Genomic DNA, 27,005 nt, shown 5'->3' with positions numbered 1-27,005 from the left:
TCTCACTATACGGCCTAAAGTGGCCTCAATTTTGGGTTCTGTCTTGCCTCTGCCTCCTAAATAGGATTACAGGTGTGCACCACATAGCTTAAACACACACACACACACACACACACACACACACACACACACACACACACACTTTAGATGTGTGAATAGTGTCAGGAGATGATGGTGATCTGTTATTCTCTTTCTAGTAAAATTTTTTGGCATTTCAAAAAGTAACACCTTTTTTTGGGGGGAAATTTTTTTTTATCTAGTCTTAGACCAACAGGTATAAATAAATAGTCTAAAACAAAAATATTTGAACAGATGGGAAGGTTTAGTCCAAACCATAACATACCCACAACACAGCCAATGGGAAAGATGAATCACTAACACATCGCCACCTGCCTTTTCCTCCTAGCAAGCCTACATACAACTCTTCTTAGTAGCAACTCTAATACTGTAAGATTCTCTTCAAAATTAAAAATCATCACTCCACCCCCAGAAAACGAGCACAGAAAATTTCATATGCAGTTTTCAGGTTGCTGCCCACTTCTAAAAACATACCAATGAGTCCCTAGGGCCCCAAGCTCCAAGCTAAGAAAAAAGCAGATTTTGTTTTCTTATCTATAGTGTATATTTAGAGAAAGCATATAAATTGAATTTTTCTGTTTTTCCCCCTTAGCTCCCTACCCACTTTTCTTATTTCTCTAGCACATATATGGGTCAGAAATGAATTACCAGGGGCTGGAGAGATGGCTCAGCAGTTAAGAGAACTGGCTGTTCTTCCAGAGGACCTGGGTTCAATTTCCAGCATTCACATGGCAGCTCACAACTGTCTGTAACTCCAATTTCAGGGGATCTGACACCTTCACACAATGCACATACAATAAATTTAAATAAATTATTAAAAAAAGAAATGAATTAACAACATAAAAGGAGATCAAGTTTGAAGTCGTATACAGAAAGGTTAGCACATGGTTTACAGACGTCAGGCAGGAAGCAAAGTACAGCCTCAAGAACTTATTGTGTACCCCAATATGCTACCTGCCCAGGTCTATGACCCCAGACAAGGGGGATAACTCTCACCCATTCTCAGAGTGCTCCCCCAAGGGCTGTTGTGAAGGTTGAATCCAATCTCACAGGCCAAGTTTCCGTGTTATACAGAGGACTGGGTGCTGGCTCCCTTTCCAGTTCTGAAGAGGTTAGAAGTGTGATCGGCAGATCAGAGGTTTATGTATATATAGCATGCTGCATACCCTACTACATAGTAAATGAGAAGAAGATAAAGTAAGGAAAGGGAAAGTTAAAAATGAAAAGGCAAGGGATAGGGAGATGGTTCAGTCAGTGAAATCCTTGCCAAATAAGCCTAAGTTCAGTCTCTGCACTCATGAATACAAAGCTAGACACAGTAGTAGTCTATAATCCTAGTCCTGGGGATGCAGAGACGGGACCCTGGGGCTTGCTGGACAGTCAGTGTAGCCAAATCAGTAATTTCTAGGTTCAGGTTCTCAAAAACACAGTGGAGAGCAGTTAGTGGAGAGACCTGTCATCAACATCTGAGTGTCTACATGCATGGGCATATACACACAAACACAAACGAAGTGAAAGCCACTGGTACTGGTCAGCATATGGAAAGTAGGAATGACCAGTGCAAGGACATTCACACTAAAAGCAAGTTCACACATAGCCTGCATTCCAGGAGATCCTGTCCTATCCCACCCTTGAGACACACACAGACACAGATTGCACTCACTTCCCTCTGCGTGTATCTGCTTCCTGGCTGCTGACACCATGTGACTAGCCAGCCAGCAACCAGCTAGCAAACCTTCTGTGCCAGGATGAACTGTTTTCCCTCCAACTTAAGCCAGAACAAACATCCCTTCCTTAAGACGTTTCAGTCACTGCTTTGTCACCGCAATGAGAAAAGTAGCTGGCACAAAGAAAGTGTCTATGGAGAAGGGGGCTCTTGCTGTGACAAAGCCTGACTGTGTTGTTCACTGGCCCTGGCAACTGGCTTGGGAGAGGAATGTGGAAGAGGTTGGCACTGGAGGCTGAGAAACCCTAGAATGCAGTCTGATGGCCAGTCTAACGGGAGTCTGGAAGACCCATATGTCAATGCAACCAATGGAGGTCTGGTCTAGGGGAACTGGGCTAGTGGCCTTTTACGTTACATTCTGGCAAAGAATTACCTGCATTCTTCCCATGTCCTGAAAATCTGAATGAGACTGAATTCAAATTAATGAACTAAGTTGTTTTGAAAAAGAAATTTTAAACAGCAAATATCCAGGTTGTGGCACAGTTACTGCTTACTTCTCTTAGTCATATCTACAGTGAGAAAAAGCAGAAAAAATATGCTTAGCATATTACTTGAAAAGAGCTGTGACTTTAGGGATATAGACAAAGCAGGTGCAGAGAAAACTGTTAAAGAGATTAGCACCACAGAAGAGCAACCTTCTTAGGAAAAGTGTTCCAGGAGAGGCCCATCTGCAAGGTGAGGCTGGAACTGAAATTGCTGAAGAGCAGTCTCTACTCTGGGAAACCATCTAAAAAATGCCTTCCTGGGGTCAGTCACTCAAGTGCACAGCAAGTGAAGCCTACTTTTCAGTGGAGAAATCAGGATACTGGAGATGCTAGGGTTGTGGGATATCTACCAAGGAAAGTCACCGACAGAATGGGACCAACCCAGGACACAGGCTATGTGTGCCACCTTCAGCAGCGCTTGAAAGCAGGGCTACCCAACATCACTGGAGCTCAGGATCCCATCCCAAGCTTCAGACAGTGTTTGTCCTACTGGGTTTCTGTTTCGTTTGACCTGACTCATTTTCTTAGGGAGGTTTACTCTGTGCCTTTGTATACTAGAAGTAGGTAACTTGGTTTTTACTTCATAGACTCACAGTTAAAGCATTTCTTTGAATCTCAGAGGAGAGTCTAGACTTGGGTTTTTGAACAATATTATGATCTTAATACTTTGGGAACTTTACAGATGAGTAAAATGCATTTTGCAGTATGAGATGGACATAAACCTGTGAGGCGAAGTGGTGAAGTAAGGCTTAACAGTGATGTGTTCAGATGTCAAACTAACAAGGGGACAATGAATCTTTACTGTCAACTTGACTGCATTTGGAATCACCTACGTCTTTGAGGGCACTTTCAAGGAGATCCACTTGGAAGGTGGATGACACCATCCCATGGAATGTGGTCCCAGACTGAATAAAAAGGAGGACATCAGATGAGCAAAAACATTCATCTCTCTGCTTCCTGATGGCACACAGTGTGGCTGGCCACCTCATGCTTCTGTTCAAATACCCTCACACTGTGAGCCAAACTAAAAGAGGAAGGGGAGAGAGGGAGACAAGGAGGAGGCAGAGGTGGTGGAGAGGGGAAAAGAAAAACTACAAACTCCTAAAGAAAAACTATGAACTGAACTTTATTAAAATTAATAATGTTTGTACACTAAAGGATGATTATCAAGAGGATAGAAGCAACACATAGGATCGGCAGGATATATTAATAAATCATAAGTTTGATAAAGGTCAGGTATCCAGAACATACAAGGAACTCTCACAACTCAGCACTAAAAAAACAAACAAACAAATGGAACCAGGCCGAGTAGTGTACACTTGTAACTCCAGCTTTCAGGAGGAAAAGGCAGGAGGATCAGCAACTCAAGGCCAGCCTAGGCTACAGAGCAAATTTGAGGCCAGCCTAGGCTACAGAGCATTCAAGGTCATCCTGGAACAAATAAGATCCTGCCTCAAAAAATAACACTATGGGCTAGAGAAAATAGCTCAGTGTGGCTTCTCCTGCAGAAGACCTGGGTTTGGTTCCTAGCACCTACCCAGTGGCTGACAGCCATCTGTAACATAAGTTCCCAAGATCCAAAGCCATCTTCTGAATTTTACCAGACACCAGGCATGTACATGATGCACAGACATCCATGTGGGCAAAACACTCACACGCATAATATAATAATAATTTAAAAATTTTAAACCCCAAACAGGTTTTCCCTGAGTATCCCCAGCTATCCTGGAACTCCTCTGTAGGCCTGGCTGGCCTTGATTGAACTCACAGAGAGCCACCTGCCTCTGGTGGGATTAAAGGCGTGCATCATCACTGCCTGGCTTGTAATTTTTTTAAAAAGGTAAAACAAGAGTTGGAGAGAATATGGAAAAAGCATAAGCTTCATACATTATTGGTAAATATAAAATGGCACAATTTAGAAAACAGTTTGGTAAGGCCTAAGAAGGTTAAGCAGGGGCTGGATAGCACTGACTGCTCTTCCAGAGGTCCTGAGTTCAATTCCTAGCAACCACATGGTGGTTCACAACCACCTGTAGTAAGATCTGGCGCCCTCTTCTGGCCTGCAGGCATATATGCAGACAGAACACTGTATACATAATAAATATTTTTTTAAAAAAAACAAAAAACATTAAGCAAAGAGAGACTGGGTGACCTAGTAGTTCCACTTCTAAGTACATATCTAGGACTGGAAAACATACACCCATAAAAACTAAAACATTCATAGGAGTGTCATCCCTAACAGCCCTAAGTGAGAGTCATCCAGACCCATGCCAGCTGGGGGAATGTGCACCACCATAGAGTCAAACAGTGTCAGGAACCCAACAGGGAGATGCTGATGCTCAGTGTAACATGGATGAACCCTAAAGCATTATACCAGATACAAACATCCACATCACTGCGGGATTATTTTTATGAGAACTGAGCAGAATAAGCCAATCCACAGACACATCAAGTCAATCCGTGACCAGTGGGAGCTGCAGTTAGGGAGGTATGGCTATCACTGCTAATGGACTCCAGCGTCCGTGAAAACGTTATGGAATTATGCACTGGTTAAACAGTTTTGTGAATACACTAAATACAACAACAACACTGAATTATACACTTAAAATGGTTCTATGCATATAAATTATATCTTAAGAAAGGGCTTGAGATGCAGTTCAATGGTAATGAACTACTTTGCCTAGCATATTTTAGGCCCTGGGTTCAATCTCTAGCATTGAAAAAACAAATCAATAAAAATAATAAAAAATATACTGTCTGAACACAAACAATCCAAAGATTATATGAAAGGAACATAAGTATTTCACATAAAAATGGTACTCTTGACCCCTTGGATAGTTCATCAACTAAATGACAAACAACAGCTGGGCTTGAGATAGAAAATAACAGCTTGAGCAAAACCACCAAAGATCAGTCTCCCCTGGTAGATGCCGGGAAACCAAACCAATGGTGCCTTTCTCCTTTGGGAGAGTACAGGTGAACATAGAGGAGAGGTGGATACTGAGATCTGGGGGGGTTGCACTATGATTAATGAATCATTTTAGAAGATTTTTATTATTATTTATGTGTTGTGGGATATCTGTACACTGTGTGAAGGTGTATTGTTGTGACTGGTGTAATAAAAAGATGAACAGCCACTAGCCAGGCAGGAGGTACATACGGGACTTCTGGAGACAGAGAGAACTCTGGGAAGTAGAAGGCGGAGTCACCAGCCAGATGCAGAGGAAGCAGCATGGGCAGTACAGAGAGATGAGGTAATGAACCACGCAACAGAATGTAGATTAAAATAAGTGGGTTAAGCCGGGCGGTGGTGGCGCACGCCTTTAATCCCAGCACTCGGGAGGCAGAGCCAGGCGGATCTCTGTGAGTTCGAGGCCAGCCTGGGCTACCAAGTGAGCTCCAGGAAAGGCTCAAAGCTACACAGAGAAACCCTGTCTCGAAAAACCAAAAAAAAAAAAAAAAAAAAAAAAAAAAAAAAAAATAAGTGGGTTAATTTAAGTTATAAGAGCTAGTGGGACAAGCCTAGCTAAGGTCAAGCTTTCATTAATTAATAATAAGTCTTTGTGTCATTATTTGTGAGCTGATGGCCCAAAGAAAAATCTGATTACATTTATGTTTTGTGTGTCTAAGTGAATAATATATAAATATGGTGCCGGTGGATGCCAGCAGAGGGTGTTGAATCCCTTGGAGCTGACTGTGAGCTCACAGGTGACTGTGAGCCATGCCATGTGTGTGCTAGAAACCAAATTTGGGTCCTTGGAAGAATAGCAGGTACCCTTAAGCACTGGGCCATCTTTGCAGATCCCAGAGATTAATGAATCATACATAATACTGGATATCACCGTGTTGTAAGTGAGGTAACTATTACTGAAATTGGTGCCACTCAGTCTGGGGCATATGTGAGACTACCCACACCTCTTCCTTCCAAACAGTTGCTTTTTAATTCTCTTCTGTTATCAAGGTAAAGCTATAGGTAAGATGGGTTTATACAGCAAGTATTTCCTGCTCAATTCCTGCAGGTGTGAATGCACAAGCCTTGACTACTGTCCATACAAAGTCTAAGAGGAATATTTTACTTATTTATTACTGATAATAAGAACTGTATTAATTTATTCTTTTTTGGGGGGGTTTCGAGACAGGGTTTCTCTGTGTAGCTTCGGTGCCTGTCCTGGAGCTCGCTTTGTAGATCAGGCTGGCCTCGAACTCACAGAGATCCGCCTGCCTCTGCCTCCTGAGTGCTGGGAACAAAGGCATGCGCCACTACTGCCCAGCTATTTATTCATTTATTTTTCAGACAAGAACTCCCTATGAACACTAGGAAGGCTGGCCTCAAACTCAGAGACACCTGCCTGCCTCTGCCTCCAACAGGCACCACCACACCCAACTACTGTATTGATCTGAATTTTCACACACTTAAAATTTGTCAGGAAGCAAACCCTATGTACACAAAGTAAGTCATGATTGCCAATGACATTATTTAAAGGCAATGAAGGAATGAACTGGACATGATGGAAGGCTGTGTGAAGAGCCCAGGACCTGGCTGGGTTCTGAAGAATGGAGAGATCTGAAAGCAAAAGAAATTAAAAGATGTTCCAGGCACAGAGGAGACTCTGAGAAAGCTGCCATGTTCTTGATGAAGCAGTCTACTTAGGAACAGACCAAGACACGGGTCTACCCAAAGAAACCCAGGGGCTAGTAGAAGATATGGGTTCCGAAGTAGAGCAGGGACAGAAAATGGAGGGTTTGGTTGTTACAGGTTTCTCTGTGTAGACCGGGTTGTCCTGGAACTCACTTTGTAGACCAGGCTGAACTCAAACTCCGAGATCTGTCTGCCTCTGCCTCCCGAGTGCTAGGACGAAAAGCACACACCACCGCTGCGCAGCGAGATGATGATGTGTGTATGAGAGTTTGCACCATGTGGAAGTGTGGAGGTCAGAGGACAACTCTGTAGTCGCGTCTCTCCTTTGGTCTTCACCCAGGATCCAGGGATCAAACTTAGGTCATCAGGCTTACACAGTAAGCACCTTTACCTGATGAGTCATCTTGCCTGACCAGAACAGAGAGGGTTTTGATGGAGGCTGAGAAAGAGACATTGAAGGTAGCAGAGAGAGCAATAAAGGGGAGATATGTGAGAGAGACTCAAGGCAAGCCTGGGCAAGAGTCCAATCAGCCTGAGCAACCAGAGCAAGACTGTCTCAGACAGACAATTACAAAGTCCACTTGCATATTTAATGGGAAAAGTACAGGTGGAAAAGACAAGAAGTAACTTTTTTTTATTACTTTGGAAATAAGTTTTAGATTTAAACACAGTATCTCATTCTACTTTTTGTATAGTGTTTGTTTGTTTGTTTGTTTGTTTGTTTTCAGACTGGGAACTGAGCCTGGGCTTTGTGCATGCTGCAAGTGCTCCACAGCCAAGCTCCATCTTAGGCTCACTCTCTTTTAACCTTTTATTATGAGCCAGGGTCTTTGTTGCCTGGAACTCACTAGCCCAAGTGGGCTGTGAACTTGCAATTCTCCTGCCTCCAAGTCTGGAGTGCCTTGTATTGGAGGTTGTGTCAGAGTTCTGACTCAAAAATTGTTTATCCATTCTCATGCCCTTGCCAGGGATTGATTTGGAGGTAGCCTGATCAAGTTGTGGATGATGGGAATTAAGTGGAACTCTGCTGAAAGATTTCTGAGAAAATGTCGTGAACTGTCCTAAAAAGCATAAGCAGACATAGGCACTACTACTTCTGAACACCATCTTGCACCTGGGCTGGGCACTGGGCAAAGGATAAAGCATATTAAGTGGGCGTGGCAGAAAAGTGGGGAAAATGGGTCTTGAATTTTATCACTGAGTCCACCCAATCCTTGACAAAGACTTCTGGACGATACCAAGGGTAAACTTTCCTTATTTTCAAATTGCTTTAAATTGGATTTTCTATTATCTGAAGTTCAAACATCCAAGTTCATCTAATCATGTTTGTGAAGTAAATTAGACACTTCCTTTTGTTGTTGTTAGCTTTTAATGATGGAAACAGAAATATCCCTAAAGGTGAAGCTTCTGGAAAAACCACTTGTCCTTCCCTGTCTTGTATCGTCCCTCAAACTTGACCCTGGCCTGCTACTGCCTGGCCTCGTGTTTCAGAGCTGGGTCTCTAAAGACATCCTTGTTGAAACCGGTTTTGTCTAAGGAGTTATCCACAGAGTGAGTGCCTTGTGGGCATGAAGTGACTGTAGTTATGAAGTTTGACAAGGGACTTGATCTTTGATCACTTGGTGATTTTCTTCATGCCCGTGGCAGCTGTCACTTTTCAGGGGTAGTGGGCAATTCTGGCCACCAGGGCATGGCTGTCAGGATGGTCTGAGGTGCCATCATCAATGTTCCTCATAATGACAGCTTTGCATCCAGAGTATCGAGCCAGGACCAGCACCACACTCCCGGGTTTCATGAACTTGCCCATTTCAACAGCAAGTAGCTGGCACCCAGCAGAAAGGAAGGAAGGACACTTCTGCTGGAGAACTGTCAAGTAGTCAGGTGGACAGACGAGTCTCCGAGTCAGGGAACAATCAAAGCTGTGTGTGTACTGACTGTCTCTGTTTACAATAACTTAAGAATTTTCAACTTTATTATGACAAAACTTTTGTTCAACAACCACATGAGTCTCACCTCAGCCAGAACTACATAGAGACGTTGTCTCAAAAAATAAAACAAAAATTTGAAAAATTCTAAAATTTAAAACCACTCTGTGATAGATTATAATGACTTTTGAAGTTGGACTGAATGCATTTTTGAATTATGGTATGTTCAACTCTGCTTTAGTGATAAAATTCAAGACTCATCCCCCCCCCCCCACTTTTCTGCCACACTAACTTAAACATGCTTTGTTCTTTGCCCAGTTCCCAGCATGGGAGCAAGATGGTATCCCAGTTTCTGGCATCACTTCCCCAAGCCTACAGAGCCAGGGAGTAGAATGCGGTGGTTTGAATGAGAATGCTCCCATCAGCTCATATATTTAAATGCTAAGTCACCAGGGAGTGGGGCTGTTTGAAAGGATTAGAAGGATTAGGAGGTGTGGCCTTGTTGGGAGGAGGTGCAGCCTTATTGGAGGAAATGTGTCACTGGGAGTGGGCTTTGAGGTTTCAGAAGCCCAAGCCAGTCCGAGTGCGGCTCTCCCTCTCTCTGCATATGGATCAGGGTGTAGTTCTCAGCTACTGCTCCACCAGCTGCCTGAATGTCATCATGCTTCACCACAAGATGACACTGGACTAACAAACTGTAAGCAAGCCCCAAATTGAACGCTTTCTTTTCTAAGAGTTGCCACGGTCATGGTGTCTCTTCACAGCAATACAACAATGACTAAGACACACTTTAAAATTAAAATATGACCACTTCAAAGAGAAGGGATAATCTCAAAGTCAAGACCAAGACAGCTTTTGATGCAAACCACCGCATGTTGCAGAAGCAGTAACCTAGTTTCGTTCTGAGTAGAGCATCTGCTGTCCTCAAGAGAGCTGTGACTTTCGAGCAAGATTTCCTCCATTACATGCCAGATAACAGGTAAAGTAGAGGGGCCAGGGAGGGCCAGCAACACACTCCTGTGTTGCAACTGGGGAAAAAAAGCATGCACGTGCACGTGCATGTGCACACACACAAACACACACACACACACACACACACACACACACACACACACACACACACACACACACACAAGCCTCTGTTCATTATTCTTAACCTAACACTGAAATTTAACTGGAGGCTAATAGCAGGACTTGTGATGACATAATGATTTCCTTGGGTGTGCACATGTGGGGGGGGGGTGTAAATTCTTTTCGGTATACAGAATTATTCTTGGCTATTTGCTTTATTCACAACTACTCATGACTAACTTCAGCCAGGAAACCTGATGTTTGAACATATAAAGTTTTTTCCACATTACGTGTGTGTGTGTGTGTGTGTGTGTGTGTGTGTATGTGTGTGTGTGTGTGTCTTCTTTTATATGATGGGCCTTATGTCTCCACATATGTCTGTTTACCACGTGTGTGCCTGATGTAGGTGGAGCCCAGAAGCTGGGCATGATGCATGTCTGTAATCCCCTCAGGAGGCAGAGGCAGGCAGATGTCTAAAAATCGAGGCCAACTTGATCTGCATAGTGAGTTATAAGTCAGCTAGGCGCTCTCAAAAGAAAAGAGGGCGATGGCTGCCCCAACCTCCAGTCCTTAGAAGAGCATCAGGTCCCCTGGAACTGGAGTTACAGATGGCTGTGAGCTGCCACGTGGGTGCTGAAAATTGAATGAGGTTCTTCTGGAAAAACAGTCAGTGCTCTTAACTGATGAGCCATCTCTTCAGACCCTGTTTTTGGTTTGTTTGTTTTGTTTTTCGAGATAGGGTTTCTTTGTGTAGCCCTGGCTGTCCTGGAACTTACTCTGTAGCCCAGGCTGGCCTCAAATCCACAAAGATCCGCCTGCCTCTGCCTCCCAAGTGATGGGATTAAAGGCTTGTACCACCACCGCCCGGCCTGTTTTTGCTTTTTAATTGCAGTACTAGAGACAGTTCTAAGGTTTTGTGCATGCTGGTCAAATGCTCTACCTCTGAGCTACATCCCCAGCCCTCCACATAGAATTCTTATTCGTCTTTTCCCCAAAACCTTTCACTAAGAAAGAAGTCGTACATACCTCTATTTCTGTATTGAACCAGCTATTCATTCCATGACCTCTTCAAAGAAATTACTTTCAGAATATAAGATAAACTGTTAGTAAGCACCCATTTATGTTTTAGACATTTATATTTTAACTGCACAGGAATGTCTAAAGGTATTGATAAGCAACAAAGACTCATCAAGGTAAGTGAACACACGCCTGGCTTGCAGACCGGCAGGTGGAAGAAACACTGGGAAGATGACTTTTACATTAATCATTGTGATTTATACACAGTACCTGTATTATCTACAGAAAACCCTAACCCCTCACAATACATGTGCTATTTAGTAGAAACTTCAATGCTTTGCTTTTTGCTTTGTTTTGTTTTTCAAGACAGGGTTTCTCTGTGTATCCCAGGCTGTCCTGGAACTCTGTAGACCATGCTGGCCTTGAACTCACAGGGATCCGCCTGCCTCTGCCTCCCAAGCGCTGGGATTAAAGGTGTGCGCCACCACCTCCTGGCTGAATACTTTGCTTTTTAAAAACTGTTTTTACCTTTTCATTTAGTGTGTGCTCGTGTGTATGCCATGGCTGGCATATGGCAAGGACAAGTTGCCAGAGGGCTACAATACCAGTCATCTGGTTTGGTGGCAGGCACCTTTACTGGCTGAGCCATCTCACAGGACCACTTTTCTTTGTTTTAAAGTTGCTTTGTCATAACACAACCTAGTTCATGGCCAAACATAAAAGCAATGATGTGAACACACAGGAATGTGTCACCACACCTTGCTGTCTTCATTAATTATATATATATATAAACTTAAGTAATGAGAAGTTTTGCTGTAATATCTTCAAATATAGTTATCTTTCTGAAACCAAAGAATTCTTATATTAGCTCAAACCATGAGAATTCCTTCTTTTAAAAAAAATTATGTATAGGGCTGAAAAGAGCCTGAGCAGTTAAGAGCACTGACTGCTCTTTCAGACGCCCTGGATTTGATTCCCAACACCCACAAGGCAACTCATAACGATCCAGCTCCAAGGGATCTATCTGATACCCTCTTCTGGTCTCTGCAGGCACCAGGTATGCACATGGTCCTTACATATATGCAGACAAAATATGCATACACACTAAAAAAATACATTTTAAATGTGCATGAGAGAGACAGAGATGGATGGATGGATGGATGGATGGATGGATGGATGGATGGAGAGAGAAGAACAGTATGAATTAGAATGCTTTATGTGTGCACGTGCCCTTGGATCTCCTGGAGATGGAGTTACAGGCATTTGTGAGCCACCTGATGTGGATGCTGGGAACTGATATCCAAGTCTTCTGGAAGAGTCATGGGTCCTCTGCTGAGCCATCTTTCCAGCCCCTGGGAATTTTCTATCACTGCCTTTTGTAACATCTTCAAGAAATACAGGTAGAGCAGGTGATAATAGTTTTGACTGTAGAAACATGGCTAAAGGAATCACTCCTTCCCTGACCTCACTCCTTAAAAACACATTCATCTAAGGTGGCATACGCCTTTAATCCCAGCACTTGGGAAGCAGAGGCAAGACAATCTGTGAGTTCAAGGCCAGTCTGATCTACACAGTGAGTTTCAGGATGGCCAGGATTACATAGAGACCCTGTCTCAAGAAACCAAAAACAAAAAAGCCCACATACATGGCTCTAAATCCAACAAAGCTCCTGTCAAGTAAGTATTCTTCATGGACTAAGGAGACGAAGACCCACTGGCTAAAACACGAGTCAGAGGGACTTTGAGAGTGCAAGCGCTTGTCCTGTATGTAACCGTGGTGCCTCTTCTCCCTGAAGGTAAAATCCAACTAGGCACACATGACTCTTTCCCTTTCTGTTTTTAGAAATGGAAGTGAGAAGTAATGGTGAGGGTGTCTATATTTTCTCATTTAAATTTAATTTTGTGTAGTGTGTGGTGTGTGTGTGGTATATGTGTGGTGTATGTGTGTGTGTGTGTGCGCGCACAGATAGCCAAGAGAAAATGTTGGCTGTCCTGTTCATTACTCTCCACCTTCTTCCTTTGAGAATAACCTGGAGTTAGGCTGGCAGCCTGCAAACCCAGGATCCACCTGCCCCACCCCACCCCCAGCACTGGGGTTACAGGTATGCTCCAACACACTTGGCTTCTTACAGGGGTGCTGGGAAATTTGAACTCAGATTCTCATGCTTGTATAGAAAAAATGTTCACAGATGCTGAGATAACTTTCCAGCCCCAATTTTCACATTTCTTTTAAAAAATTTATTATTATTGTGTGTTCAAGAAATGTATATGTGGGTGTACATGTCAGGGGACAAGTTTGTGGAGTCAGTTTACTCCTTTACAGGCTCTGGGGATTAAACTCAGGTCTCTAAGGCTTTGTTTGAGGCGTCTCCCACTAAGCCCTCTCTGGCTGGCCTTTTCTTTTTTCCTTTTTTCATTTCTTTACAGCAAACATGCGTTATTTCTACAGTAAGCAAAACAACTCATCCTCATCCTAACCTTAAAAAATAAATGAATTCATCACAACCTTCAGATCCAATATCTAAGATCATTTAGATACAAGTGTTCATAAGACACAAAAACACAAATCTAATTTACGTGTAACAACCACTGAAAATGTCTATCAAGCTTCAAAACATCAGTGATGTCATGAACATTTATCATGTATCTACTGAGCACCTATTGTGTGCGATGTCTCACAGACACAGACATGAGCAGAGCAGCCCAGACCCTTGGTCTCAGAAGCTGGCCTTTTGTCCTCACCGCTCTACTTCTTGTTAATGCCTGTTTCTCCCACAGTAACTGTTTGTTAAGATTTCTTTTCCTTCCTTCCTTTTTTTTTTTTTTGAGACAGGTTTCCTTTGTGTAGCCCTGGCTGTCCTGGAACTTGCTCTGTAGACTAGGCTAGCCTTAAACTCACAGAAAAAATCCACCTGCCTCTACTTCCAGGTGCTGGAATTATAGGCATGTGTCACCATCCCCCATCAAGATTTATTTTATTTCCTATATGTGGGTGGTTTGCCTGTATGTCTGTATGTGTACCACATGTGTACAGTGTCACAAAGGCCAGAAGAGAGTGGCAGATCCCCTAGAACTGGAGTTACCTAATGTGGGTGCTGGGAACCAAACATAGGTCCTCTGCAAGAGCAGCCAGTATTCTTAACCACTAAGCCATCTCTCTAGACCCAACTACAGTAATGGTTAATAATGCCCCTTTCACATCATCTTGCAGTGGGGACATCACACAGCTATTTTATTTATTAAAAATAGCAACCACTGGACTCCAGTTACAGGGGATCTGACACCTCCTTTTACTTCTGAGCGCTTTAGTGCACAGGTGATGCACATACATACACTTAGTTGCATGCACGCATGCACACATGCACACACACACACACACACACACACACACACACACACACACTACTTTTAAAAAACAAACTATTGTTCCTATAGGGCAGAGGTTCTCAGGCTTCCTAATGCTATGACCCTTTAATACAGTTCCTTATGTTGTGGTGACCCTCAACGATAAAATTATTTTTGTTGATACTTCATAACTGTAATTTTGCTACTATTGTGAATCATAATGTAAATCTCTGTGTTTTCTGATGGTCTCAGGCAACCCATGAAAGGGTCATTCAACCACCAAAGGGGTCTCAACTCAAGGGTTAAGAACTGCTACTACAGCTAGGCATGGTGGCGCACGCCTTTAATCCCAGCACCCAGGAGACAGAGGCAGTTGGAACTTTGTGAGTTCAAGGCCAGCCTGGTCTATAGAGTGAGTTCCAAGACAGCCAGGGCTACATAGAGAAACCCTGTCTTGAAAAACCAAAAAGAAAAAAAAAAGAAAAAAAATAAATAAAAAAAAAAATTGGGACTTACGTTTGTAAAAATGTCTTTTTTATTTACTTTTATTTTAAAGACAGGAACTCACTACGCAGTTCTTGCAGGCCTGAAACTTATGATGTATAATAGGTTGGCCTCGATCTCACAGAGATCACACACAGACACAGACAGACAGACAGACAGACAGACACACACACACACACACACACACACACACACACACACACACGAACACACGAGCACACGCATACACGCATCCCTCTCCCTAACTGCTTCCTGGGTGCTGGGATTAAAGCTGTACAGACCATGCCTGGTTTTCTTTAATTTTTTAATTTTTTTTTTTTTTTTGTTTGTTTGTTTGTTTGTTTTTCGAGACAGGGTTTCTCTGCGTAGTTTTGCGCCTTTCCTGGAGCTCACTTGGTAGCCCAGGCTGGCCTCGAACTCACAGTGATCCGCCTGGCTCTGCCTCCCGAGTGCTGGGATTAAAGGCGTGAGCCACCACCGCCCGGCAATTTTTTAAAATTTTTATTTAAATTTTTTTAGGGATAATTTTATTGAGGGACTGGAGAGATGGCTCAACGGTTGAGGGTACTGGCTGCTCTTCCAGAGGACCTGGGTTCAATTCCCAGCACCCACATGGCAACTCACAACTGTCCTTAACTACAGTTCCAGGAGACCCAACACTCTTCCACAGGCAAAACAAAAAACCACCAATGCATACTAAAAATAAATAACAATTTTAAAAAAAGAATGGTTTTATTGTATGTGCATGAGTGTTTAGCCTGCATGTATGTGCACCACATGCATGCCCAGTGCCTGAGGAGGTCAGAAAAGGGCATCAGATCTTCTGGAACTAGAGTTACAGATGGGCTGTGAGCCACCATGAGAGTAATAAGAACTGAACCTGGGTCCTCTACAAGAGCAACACATGCTCTTAACCACTCAGCCATTTCTCCAGCTCTTGAAAAAAAAATTAAAAGACAAACTTTTATTTCATAGCCCAAGCTGGCGTCACTTACTATGTGGCCAAGACTAGCCTCAAAGTCACAAGCTTCCTGCCTCAGTTTCCATATTCTGGGAATACAGACATGCATCACCATGCTTATAATTACTCACCTACCTACCTCTCATTTCCTTATTTAGACAAGGTCTCTTTGTAGGCAAGGGTGACTCTGTACTCACTATGCAGTCAAGGCTGGGCTTGAACTTAATCTACCTGGCTCCACCTTTTGAGTACTGGGATAACATGTGGCACCATGCTGGATTATCATGCTTATCTTTAACTTCAGTTTTTATTTTATTTGAGATTTTCACTTCTTCCTTTTTCTTTTCTTTCTGTCTATATGGATGTGGTACTGGGGCACAAACCCAGGGTCTGGACCATGTTAGGCAAATACTCCAATACAGAACAACTAATTATGTACGAGATTTCTCCAATTATATAAAACATTATTTTAGAATACTCACTATATGTATGTGTGTGTGTGTGTGTATACACACACACACACACACACACACACACACACACACACACCTATTACATAATGAAACCAAACCTCTGCTAGAATCAAAACTAGAGTCTGTGGGGACTGAGGTGACGGCTCAGCTGATAAAGCATGGAGACCTGAGTTCATCTCCAGCCCCTGTGTAAGAAGCTGGTGGTCGCGCTATCCTTTAGTCCAGCACTTGGGAAGCAGAGCCAGGCAGATCTCTGTGAGTTCAAGGCCAGCCTGGTCTACAGAGCAAGTTCCAGGACAGCCAGAGCTGTTACATAGAAGCCCTGTCTGAAAAAACAAAAATAAACAAACAAAAAGAGCTGGTGCATGTTTATAATTTCAGTACTAAAGAGGCAGAGACAGGATGGTCTCTGGAGTTCACTGGCCAGCCAGCCTAACCTAATGATCAACAAGTGCTGGGTGCCAGTGAGATAATGTCTCAAAATATTAGGTAGATGGCTCCTGAGGAATGACACCCAAGGTTGATATCTGTCCTCCACATGTTTGTATACACACACACACACACACACACACACACACACACACACACACACACACACAAGCAAGCACAATTCAATCTCTTACCTCCCCATGTGAATAAATAAAATCTGATTTTTATTATACCTAAATATACCTATTTTTCTTTTCTTTTTTTTTTTTTTTTCTTTTTGTTTTTTTGAGACAGGGTTTCTCTAGGTAGCCCTGGCTGTCTTGGAACTTGTAGACCAGGCTATCCTGGAACTAACAGAGATCCTCCTGCCTCTGCCTCCCAAGTGCTGAGATTAAAGGAATGCACTGCTACCACCTGGCTAGGTTTAATAACTTTTAAAGCTCAAAACTTTACATATTATAAAACCTTGAGGCACATAGCTCTTTTTGGAGACAGGCATTTCTCTTAAGAAATGGAATTTCTAAGTACTACGCAGAATGGATGTTGTTATGTGCAGTTTGGAAATAAATTCATGTCCGCAATTAATTTTGAGAGAAGGTCTTGCTATGGAGCCCAGGCTGGCCTCAAACTTGTATTCCCCTGTTTCAGCCTTTCTCTTCTGGGCTTACAGAATGAGCTAGTCCACTTGACTAGAATTTTTTCAATCCAAAGTGTGTCTCTTGGGACAGCTCCCATTCATCTCACATCAGGCGCTTTTGGTGCCGCCTCCTCCTGGAGGAGCATCCTTCTGTCAGCCACACTCTTCCCTGTGGCCTGACAGAGCACAGTGCAGCAGCCAACACACAAGACCACCATCTGCGCATGGCTAAAGACTGTGGGGTTTTTACAGCACCCTGGGCATTTCACATTCATAGAGCAGGAATTGGGGCTCTTTCTGCACCAGGCGCTTTCCTCTTCTCCTCTTCTAGAGAGGGATAGTCTTGTACGGAGGACATCACCGCCAGAAAGGGAGACTTTTGTTAGTATTCTACCAATCAATGAATTATACAACTGCATATTGTTCTGCAACTCTTGATGAATGAATACCTAGGCATTGTTAATCAAGGGCTGGATAACAATACCAAGAAAGAAACAATGGTTCCTATTCTAATAGGAATTCTAATAGCAATTCTAATTGCATGTTATTGCCTATTAAATAATCTTCCCCCATGGCAGGCAAGAATTGAACTGTAATCTGATCAAGCATGGAGAGCTAAAACCAAATTGTGGGCCATAAAAAGAACTGAGGAGTATGCCACATGACATCAAATGGATGCAATCAGTGAAATTCAGGTGATAGGAAACTACACAGCAAATGACTGGATTCTTCAACAAAAGAACTGTAAAGGGGCAGTAAGGAGGGGCACCAGAGTCAACCAGCCTAGAGACCTAAAGGGACTTAAACGGATTAACCCACTGCAGCGCCCCCTCCTCCTGGGGCTGCTTTTTTATTTTGAGACAGAGTATCACCATGTTACTCTGTTGGCCTGGAACTCTCCACATAGATCAGACTGGTCTCAAACTCAGAGATCTGACTGCTTCTTCCTCCCAAGTGCTGGGATTAAATGTAATCAGAAAGTTTGTTTTTGAGCTTAACAATAACGGTAGTTATCTTTTTCATTTGTTTTTTGGAGTCAGAGTCTCCTGTAGCCCAGGATGGCCTAGAGCTCACTATGTCTCTAAGGAAGACCTTGAACTTCTGATCCTCCTGCCTCTACTTCCTGAATACCAGGATTACATGTGTGCCGCTAGGCTCAGTGCCATGTGGTGCTGAAGATCAAAGTCAGGGCTTCAAGCATGCCAGGCAAACATGCTATCAACTGAGCTACACCCCCAGATTGGTAGTTGTCTTTTTAAAAGAGTTCTTAAGTTATTAAACAATAACTTAAATATTAAACAATATCTGAATTTGCTCCAAATTAACGATAGGGGCTGTAGGTCGGGAAGTATAATGAACATGAATAGTCATAAGCAAACATTCCATATACGGGTAAGTGAAACCGAAACTGGCTAGATGGACATATTACGTTCACTCCTTTCTCCCTTCCTTTCCCTCCCCCCATTCTTTTAAAAGAGATGACCTTACTCCAGTCTGGCCTTGAACTTATGGGGATCTTCTGGATGTTGCTACCTCTACTCCTGAGTGCTGGGATTACAGACATGAGCTACCAATGTCCAAATTTACCTTTCCCTCTTTACTTGTTTATACTTGAGAATTTTTCTGTAATAAAAGTTTATATCTTTGTTTTATCTCTGTTTGCTTGTTTTTATTTTGGTTTTTTGTTGTTGTTTGGGGGTTTTTGTTTTGTTTTGTTTTGTTTTTTAAAGCAAAGTCACAATCTTCCTGCCTCAGCCTCTTGAGTGCTAGGATTACCATGTTTTCCCTACAAAGCACTATTATGTCTCTTTTGGGGTTAGGGAGATGACAGTTTTGAGACAGGGTTTCTCTGTGTAGCCCTGGCTAGCCTGGAATTCACTCTGTAGCCCAGGCTGGCCTTGAACTCAGAGATCTGCCTGCCTCTGCCTCCTGAGTGTTGGGATTTAAAGGAGTGTGCCACCACCACCACCTGGCCAGTATTACTTCATTTGAGAGCCCCAAACATCATCATTTAGAAACAAATGGGGCACTAGAACTTGATGATAGAGAAAAACTATTTATTACAATGAAGCCCGAAGTAATGTGTGTGGGCATGCCATTCTTTCCTTCTGTGCAGTCCCCTCCCCACCCCGCCTCTGTCACTAAGTCCTCACCATCCTTCCGATCCTAGCTCCACGGAACCTTCTCCTTGAAGCTTTTCATGACCAACTCTGGAAGAGCTTCCTGCCTTCTGGAAAGAACAGACAGACAGATCTTCTCCTTCCCTACGTGTTCATAAGAGCTCACCTCAGCACCTTAGAGTCAGCCTTCACCTCAGCATTTGATGACAACTGATATTCTCTAACCCTGTGTTTCCCACGATGAGTTCTTTAAGGGAAATGCATGCTCCAAGACACCCAATGCTATGTCTGCCCAAGGCACTCACAACACACAAAACCAGGACTTCACTTAGCTCATTAGTCTCAATGATGTATGTGACAATCGCCACACCTGTTTTCTGCTTTTTGACTCCAAAAATGGAAAATGTACTTTCGATTTACTGGCCGTCCATCCCTCCACCTTTCTAAATGGGACTGCAAAGTTGTCCCTATGTTATTGTTTCCCACAATGCTTAAGAAGCTTTCCCCCCAAAACAGTGGGGCTGGCGCTGGAGCTCAGTTGGCAGAGCGCTTGCCTGGCAAGAGAAGACCCTGAGCGGTGCTGTAGCCTGTAATCTCGGCACTGGGGAGGTGAGGTCAGGAGGGTAAGAAGTCACCCTCAGTTTTGGCTACACAAGGAGTTAAGACCAACTTGCGCTAAATGAAAGCCTGTTTTTAAAAATAATAAACGGAACTGGAGTGAATCCTCAGCAGTTAAGAGCACTTGCTGCTCTTCTAGAGGACATGGGTTCAATTCCCAGACCTCACATGGCAGCTCCCAACTACCTGTAATGCCACCCACATGGTATACAGACATATATGCAGGCAACACAGGCAAAACATGCATACAGTCCCCCTTTTTTATTTGTTTTGGTTTTTTTTCGAGACAGAGTTTCTCTGTGTAGCCCTGGCTGTCCTAGAACTCAGAAATCTGTCTGCCTCTGCCTCCCAAGTGCTGGGATTAAAGGTGTGGGCCACCACTACCCAGCTCATACAGTACCTTTAATCTTCCAGAATTTGGGAGGCAGAGGCAGGGGGTTCTCTATGAGTTCGAAGCCAGCTTGGTCTACAGAGTGAGTTCCAGGCCAGCCAGAACTACATAGTAAGACCTTGTCTCTAATTAATTAATTAATTAATAATCCACACACATAAAATAAAAATTAATTTTTAAAAATTTTCATACTTTAAAAATATAATTTATTTCACTTTATTTTATGTACACTGGTGTCGGGTCCCCTGGAACTGGAGTTATGGACAGTTGTGAGCTGCCATGTGGGTGCTGGGAATTGAACCCAGGTCCTCTGGAAGAGCAGCCAGTGCTCTCAACCTCTAAGCCATCTCTCCGGCCCAAAAATTAATTATTTTTAAAAATCCGTATCTGAAAGCTGGAGAGCTGGCCCAGTGGTTAAAAACACTTGTTACTCTTGCAGAGGGCCTAGAAAGTACTTTGCCACCAGCTGACAAATCTGTGCCTGGTCTTCAGAATGACATGGTGGAAAAGAACTGACTCCCCAAACTGCAATCTGGCCTCCAAACACACTCACAAAAAACAAATATAAATATAATTTTAAAATGCTCTATCTACTTGATGTTACCAATTCCTTCCTTCTTGCCATAAACTCATCTGCTTAATGGAATGACTCAAATCAAGTTAGTGAGTCTGGATGAGCAGCAGCAGTGAGCCTCAGCAGGGATTCCATGCACTGAAACACCAAGTGCTTTATATATATATAATATAGACAAGGGTATTCTGCCTCAAGGCCAGCACCACCTGAGAGGGCCGGAAAAGAGAGAGACACTTGCCTAGAATGCACAAGGCCCTGGTTCAGTCCCTAGTTCTAGGAACAAAACAACCCACAAGATATTTAAATGCTTAACTAACAATGAAAGTGCCTACATAAGAGACTCTTGGCTACTATTCCCAATTAGGTCAACCTCCTAGTAAACCCAAGTGGCTATTTTCCCTGTGCTCTTGGAGATGAGCTCCTGCCTACACTGGGAAAGGCAGCACTGTGCATGAACCACACTCACAGGTGATTATAAATCATGTTTCTGCAGGAACACAAGGGTGGAGAAAGATCTTTAGCCCTACCTTAAAATTGCCCTGAGCAGAACTGTCTATGATGTTAAAACATAATTTTTGAGATATTGATGTTGAAGATAAAATTTATTTAAACAGAGATCCATATAATTATATATAACACGCATACATATACAATAAATGTTATAAATAAAATTAATCTATGACAAGGTTCAAGCATTTAATGTTTAAAAGTTTAATTTGTTTTCAAATGGAAAAAGTATATATGCTGAAAACTAGTGAAATCTGAACTCTGAAATCTAGTTAAAAGGAATAAAGTCGGTTTCTTAATTCTGACAAACACTGTTACATAAGACTTTATCAATAAAGAAACTGAATAAAGTGCAGGCGGCTTTTTCCAAGCTTTTTCTTCCTTCCTTTGCTCTCCCTCCATCCTTCCTCCAACCCCACCTCTCTCTCCTTGAGACAGGGTCACTAAGTAGCCCAAGCTGTCCTCTAACTCATCAGCCTCCTGACTGCTGGGATTACAGGTGTAATTCTTTGCAACTTTACTGAAACACAAAATCTTCAAATACATCAAAAAGAACCTACTGCAATTGCATCTACTGAATTATAATCACCTTAAAAGATTGACTCAGCCGAGGGGGGTTGGGAGGAATCTACTCTGCTGCTTCTTTCAGAAGAGACATTCTTGGTTTTCCGTTGCCCCACCGCCCCTCCCAGCCTCCACCCTGCACTGGAAATGCAGAGTCTCAGTTTATTTGGTAAAGACTATCAATGAGCAAATGGGCTTGGTTTTTCACCAGAATCCATGTACAGGCACGTACAAATACGTTTTATGGCTAAAGTCCCAAAATGACTAACGCCAAGGTAACCTGACTGACTTCTGGCGTTAACCACCACTGCTACCTACAGCCCGTGACACTGTGAATCTGGAACAACCTGCCCGAGTGCAGTTCAGCACTTTTTCTAATTCTGAGGTGTGCCTGCTTTTGGAGCCAAGCAGGGAAGAATTCACTACCAGTGCATAAAGACACGTGAGGGGGATGTCCTTACAGCATTATCTATTGTAACAAAAAGTTTAAACAACAACAAAAATGGACCATACTGATACAGAAATGTTACAAAACCATCGGCATTTATGGTATAGATATATACTGACTGAACCAGATTAGGTCCATGTGAAAAAAAGGGATGTCAGAATATGTGAGAAGGAAACCATGCTTTTGGAGGATACAAATTAGGGTCCCCGTGAGACGGATTAGGCTTATTTTGATCAGTTTCATGCAGTTCCATTATGCAACACCATGATCATACTCTCACTGAGTCTGGAGCCTGCTGCTAAGCCACTGAGTCCCTGGGGCCTTCCTGTCTCCACTTCCGTAGCACCACATTCTCTCTTACACACAGACATCATATGCATGCAATGATGATTACACTTAAATTTAAATAAGGTTTAAAAAATCAAGAGACAGACACGGTGGTTCACACCCATAATGCCAGCATCAGCTCCAGGGAAGCAAAAGAAGCAGGGTACCAGGAGTTCCAGCCCAGCTCAGTTTTTTATGAGAGTTTCAGGCTAGCCAATGCTACAGAGTTAAAGCCTGTCTCAAATAAAAGAAAATAAAAATTCAGGGAAGCCAGGTGTGGTGGTACAATCACAGTACTTGAGGGCTAAAGCAGGAGGACCCTGAGTTCGAAGCCAGACTACACAAGAAGAGCTGCTCCAAAAACACAAACATTACAGCACTACAACAGGTTAGCGGCTCTTTATAGTGGCAACATATCCATCATGGGATCCCCCAAACCTGCTTGTGGCTCTGTTCATAGTCACCAACAACTGGGAACTAGTACAAATGTCTTCAAATGATGAGTGGGAAACAATTCGTGTACACTCAACAATGGGCTTCTTACCTGAAGATAAAACCCAACAACTACTGATGTACACAAAAACTTGGATACACCTCAAAGACACTGCAAGCAAGAAGTCATCTTTATAGGTTACATACTGTATGACCCTATCTCTATGATCTCTTCCAGAAGACAAAGCTACAGAGAGAGATTAGGTTGGGGGTGAGGGGATGATTCAAAGGGACTGCAGGGAGATCTGAGTGGGAATTATACTGTACCTTGATTGTGGCGGTAGAGCTACACAAGTGTACTGACATTCACACGTTTCTAAAAGCTAGAAATATTTATGGGATTCAAACCTTTAAATTACTTTTTCAATTGCTGAAGTTAAAATAGTTTCAAAGTTCTTTTATTAATGCAAAAACAGCCAACTTGGGGCCAGGTAGTGGCAGTGTGCGCCTTTAACCCCAGCAGTCAGTGGGCAGAGGCAGGTGGATCTCTGCCTTCAGGCCAGCCTGGTCTACAGAGCAAGTTCCAGGACAGCCAGGGCTATACAGGGAAATCCTGTCTAGGAAAACCAAAACAACAACCACAAAAAACAGTCAACTTGGAATATTAACAACTGACCTGTTGGACAAATGAGAATGATAATAATTGATATAATATGACGATAGAGTAATGCTTGAAAAGGTTCTAAGATGATTAACTAGTAAATGCTATGTAAGTTTGTTAAGTAAACATTTATAAATATTTATAAATACACAGTATATAAAATTTTGGGTATAAAAATGAAAGACTACTCTAACCAAGTAACTTGGAACTTTGTCCTCTGGAAGACCAGGTTCTGATTATTATTATAATCATAGGGTCTCCATGTAACCTAGGTTCACTGTGAGCTTGAGTTTCTTGCCTCGGCTTCCTGAGTGTGGGCTACAGGTATACACCACACTGCCCAGCCTGGTAGCTGTCTCTGAAATATTATCTAAGTTCATTGACTGACTTCTATAGAAACAAATGTTCACTACTGGTTCCTCGTTGTGTTTTTATTCTATAACCATTCTACATGTAAACTACTGCTTAAACAGGACCAGTGTTAAAGGAGATTATACTAGAGAGTTTAAAAAATCTTCTGGGGGCTAGCAAGATAGTTTATCAGGTAGAAGTGCTTGCCGATAAGCTTGCCGACCTGAGCTGCGTTCCCAGAGCCCACGTGGTGGAAGGAGGACTGACTTAGACTCCTCCAAGTTGTTCTCTGACCTCCGTGTGTGCAACAAGGCAATGCAACACACCCACTCCACACACACCATTTTGAAAAGCTTTCCATATATTCATTAGTTCTATCAGTTTTACCCAGCATAACAGGATCCGGCATGTGAATGTATGTGTGCATGTGTGTATATATTAAGTAATGTTAAGTATATAGAAGATCACCAATTTAAATGTGATACAAAATGGCACTCAACCTTAACTCCTTTTGGAGTTTCAGGTATTGAAAGAACTACTACTCTGTAGGATAAGATCATACAAATAATGATTTCTTAAAATTATTTATTTTTAATTATTTGTATATATGTCCATGTGGTACTATGAGCACAGGTGTATACAAGAGCCTGAGGGGCCAGAAGAGGGCATTGGATCCCCTGGAGCCAGAGTTACAGGCAGTTGTAGACCTACTGATCTGGACACTGAGAACCAAACTCAGGTCTTCTGCTAGAGTCGTAAGAGCTCTCAACTACTGAGCCATCTCCCAAGTCTACATATACAATGATTTTATCACTTAGTTTTCCACTCCCTTTAATCTAGTGAGCAGTTGAAACTCTATTTCAAGAGGTTTCTCTTTGTGAAACATACAGGGCAGTGGTTTTTCTTTTTCTTTCTTTCTTTTTTAACCTTTATTTTTGTTTAATGTGGATGGGTGTTTTGCCTCCAGGCATATCTGTGTACCGTGTAGATGCAGTGCTTTGTGGAGGCCGGAAGAGGGCATCAGATCCCCTGGGACTAGAGTTATAGGTAGTTATGATCCACAATATGGGTTCTGGGAATTGAACCCAGGTCCTGTTGAAGATCAGCCGGTGCTCTTAACAGCTGAGCTCTCAACATTCTTCCAGACTCAGCAGTAGTTTTTCCAAACTGCCTGACCAGCCCAATTAAATTTTTCTAAAGGAAGTAAGCCTGAATAGAAACAGAATGCCCCACTGACAGCAAGCACTGTGGCATGAAGCTTTGGTTCAGCTGAGGGTGTGGGTGTGAATACGAGTGAATGGGTGTGAGCACACATGTCCTACTTATTTCTGTGAATCATGGTCCAAAAGTTTAACCCTACTAGATGGAGATAATAAGTATCACTTCTAGATCTGAGCAGCCTAGCCTTGCAACAGGTGGCTTCTGTGGGCATCTCCCAGAGCTCAGCATACTGCCATCCCCAAGATGTCATCTTCAAAAGCATTTTTAAAAAATCTAGCTTTCTATGTGAGGTGGTGTGGTGGTCTGAATGAAAATGGACCCCACAGACTCAGGGAGTGGCATTATGGGAGGCATGGCCTTGTTGGAAGTATGTCAGAAGCTCAAGCCAGGCCTACTGGCTCATTGTCTCTTCCTGCAGCCTGCCGATCCAGATGTAGAACTCTCAGCTACCTCTCCAGCACCATATCTGCCTGCATGCCACCATACTTCCCACCATGGTGACAATGGATGAAACCTCTGAACTGTAAGCCAGCCCCAATTAAAGGTTTTCCTTTATAAGAGTTGCCGTGGTCATGGTGTCTCTTCACAGCAATAGAAACCCTAACTTAGACAGGTCGCAAAAGGACAGGGAGATGGGAAGGCAGACTGAAGATCTGACAAGCTGCAATAAATGCATGGTGCTTATTTCTTCACCAAAGACCAAAAAGAAAACATCCTCCCTATAAAGTCAAATCATTTTACTGGGGGCGGGGGGTGGGGTGGGGGTGGGGGTGGGGTGGTGGTGGCTGATGCCTGTAATTCCAGCATTCAGGGACCGAGGCAGAGGACTGCTATGATTTTTGAGGCCAGCCTAGTCTAAATTTAAGTTTAAGCTAGCTAGTGCTACATAGTGAGACTAACTGATTAACTGATTAATCTAGTTGATTAAATATACAAATAGGGCTGGAAAGACAACTCAGCCATTAAGAACACTTGTTGCTCTTGCAAAACACTTGGGTTCGATTCCTGGCACCCACATGATAGATAGCTCACAACCATTCTTAACTCTAATTCCAGGGGATCCAATATCCTTTTTTGGCCTCCACGGCACTGAACATACATGGTGCACAGACAAACACCAGGCAAAACACTCATACACATAAAATAAACACAAACATGTTAAAAATAAATAAATATATAAACAAAATCAGGTCATTTCTACTGTGTATATATTTACAAATGTTTAATTTTTATAGTTTCCCACGAGGCAATATTAGCATACTATATTATTTTCAAGATTTAAATATTTCTAATTTAAAAATAAAATTTAGGGGCTGGAGAGATGGCTCAGGGATGAAGAGCACTGGCTGCTCTTCAGAGGACCCAGGTTCAATTCCCAGCACTCACATGGCAGCTCACAACTGTCTATACTCCAGTTCTGGAGATCTAACACCCTCACACAGACATACATGCAGGCAAAACACCAATACATATAAAATAAATTTTTTAAAAGAATGTTTAAA

The 27,005-nt window shown here is 42.7% G+C and overlaps 1 protein-coding gene and 2 pseudogenes across 4 annotated transcripts in view; all 3 read right to left on the bottom strand.

The window, feature by feature from the left end:
- Znf652 (zinc finger protein 652) overlaps positions 1 to 27,005 on the bottom strand; it is a 58,986-nt gene that overhangs the window by 22,743 nt on the left and 9,238 nt on the right. The window contains exon 1 of one of the 3 annotated variants that reach the window (XM_006971925.4): positions 727 to 2,305. The exons of the other annotated variants lie outside the window; for them this stretch is intronic. The gene's annotated coding sequence lies outside the window, so the exon portion shown is untranslated. Of the gene's footprint in view, positions 1 to 726; positions 2,306 to 27,005 lie in introns of those variants that run through there. 3 annotated transcript variants of the gene reach the window in all.
- On the bottom strand, positions 5,773 to 11,922 carry LOC143266996 (large ribosomal subunit protein eL27 pseudogene; annotated as a pseudogene).
- Positions 15,121 to 26,259, bottom strand: LOC143266997 (small ribosomal subunit protein eS27-like pseudogene; annotated as a pseudogene). The gene has a single exon (XR_013041873.1). The product of XR_013041873.1 is annotated as a small ribosomal subunit protein eS27-like pseudogene (transcript).

The sequence above is a fragment of the Peromyscus maniculatus genome, chromosome 8 (assembly GCF_049852395.1).
Source record: "Peromyscus maniculatus bairdii isolate BWxNUB_F1_BW_parent chromosome 8, HU_Pman_BW_mat_3.1, whole genome shotgun sequence".
NCBI lineage: Eukaryota > Metazoa > Chordata > Mammalia > Rodentia > Cricetidae > Peromyscus > Peromyscus maniculatus.
The sequence above is the reverse complement of the archived record's forward strand: the minus strand, read 5'-3'. Positions and strand labels throughout refer to the sequence as shown.